Here is a 2,003-nt window from a genome sequence, read left to right as displayed (position 1 = left end):
GCCAGGCCTGGTCTTGAGGCCCTGCTTCCTGCCTGTCTCCACTCTAAAGCTAGGTGAGCCTCTTTATTCTGTGCTTCACACTGGCAGTTTAGCCCCAGGCAATATCTTTCTATCACATTCTGATAAATTTTCTAGAATCATGAGGTATATTCTGACATCCCAACTATCAGTCCAGTTCAGTTCAGTCGCTCAGTCATGTCCAATTCTTTGCCACCCCATGGACTGCAGCACACCAGGCTTCCCTGTCCATCACCAAATCCTGGAGGTTGCTCAAACTGATGTCCATCAAGTTAGTGATGCCATCCGACCATCTCATCCTTTGTCCTCTCCTTCTCCTGCCCTTAATCTTTCCCAGCATCAGGGTGTTTTCCAGCGAGTCAGTTCTCCTCATCAGGTGGCCAAAATATATACATACATACGTATTTCCTTCTTTTTATTTATTTCTGCACTCATTGCACAATAATATTAAGACTTTCCTCTCTTTTTTATTTATTTAACCTCTCTTTTATTTATTTCTTCTTTCCTTTCATGGTTGGTTTAGAATCACCCCAAAGAGAAATTTCCGTCCAGGAAAAGAAAGTGTGATGAGATATAAAAGTAAAATTTTACAGAAATATGAATATTTAAGCTTTTAAAATTAACCTGCATTTCCTTTTAGAATCCTTCCAAGTCTATCTAAGTTTACATTTCCTTCTTATAAAATTTATTTTCTTCTAGGTCAGAATTCTTAGTGTAGTTTTCACATATATATATATTTATTGTTATTAGTAAGATTAAACATTTTAGTTTTTTAATGTATGATTAAGAGGCACTTGAATTCCTTCTCTGGGGACTATCTGTTCTTATCCTTTCTCCATTCTTATGTTAATGTTCTTTTTCTCATTGATTTCTAGGAGTATATTTTATATTTATAGTTTAACTTTTTATTAAAATACTTTTGTAAATATGTTTCCCAGTGCCATATGTCTTTGGTTTTATGATTTTTTTTTAATGCAGAAGTTTCTTTGTGTTTTTATGGAGTCAATTTTAATCATTTTTTAAAGTGATTTCTGGATTTTGAGTTTCAGTTAGAAAGTCATCCTTACCCCAAAGGAAAAAAAATTCTGTATTTTCTTCTATTACCATTATGATTTCATTTTTACATTTAAATCTTTGATACATTTGGCATTTATCATAATATACAATGTAAGGTATAAATAAAACAATTTTTTTCTAGATGGCTAAGCAGTTAGTCAAGCATTACTTATTGAATAACCTGTCTTTCTCCCGACTGAAATGCCATGTTTATCACACATTTTTCGTTTACTAAATTTCTTTGTATCTTGTCTGTTTCTGGTAAAGCTTCTGCCTACAACCCGGAAGACCTGGGTTTGATCCCTGGGTTTGATCCCTGGGTGGGGAAGATCCCCTGGAGAACAAAATGGCAACCCACTCCAGTATTCTTGCGTGAAGAATCCCATGGATGGAGGAGGCTGGTGGGCTACAGTCCATGGGGTTTGCAAAGAGTCGGACATGACTGAGCGACTTCACTTTCACTCTGTCTGTTTCTGGAGTCTCTCTTCAGGTTCATTTTTTAATCTGATTATGTATGTATCATAGCTACATAGGTTTCATTATTGAGGCTTTATTCAGTTCAATTCAGTCACTCAGTCGTGTCCGACTCTTAGCGACCCCATGAACCGCAGCATGCCAGGCCTCCCTGTCCATCGCCAACTCCCAGAGTTCACCTAAACTCATGTCCATTGAGTCGGTGATGCCATCCAACCATCTCGTTCTCTGTCATCCCCTTCTCCTCTTTGCCCTCAATCTTTCCTAGCATCAGGGTCTTTTCAAATGAGCCAGCTCTTCTCATTAGGTGGCCAAAGTATTGGAGTTTCAGCTTCAACATCAGTCCTTCTGATGAACACCCAAGGACTGAACTCCTTTAGGATGGACTGGTTGAATCTCCTTGCAGTCCAAGGGACTCTCAAGAGTCTTCTCCAACACCACAGCTCAAAAGCATC

The sequence above is a fragment of the Bison bison genome, unplaced genomic scaffold (genome assembly GCF_000754665.1).
Source record: "Bison bison bison isolate TAMUID 2011002044 unplaced genomic scaffold, Bison_UMD1.0 scf7180017864384, whole genome shotgun sequence".
Classification (NCBI taxonomy): Eukaryota; Metazoa; Chordata; class Mammalia; order Artiodactyla; family Bovidae; genus Bison; species Bison bison.
The sequence above is the reverse complement of the archived record's forward strand: the minus strand, read 5'-3'. Positions refer to the sequence as shown.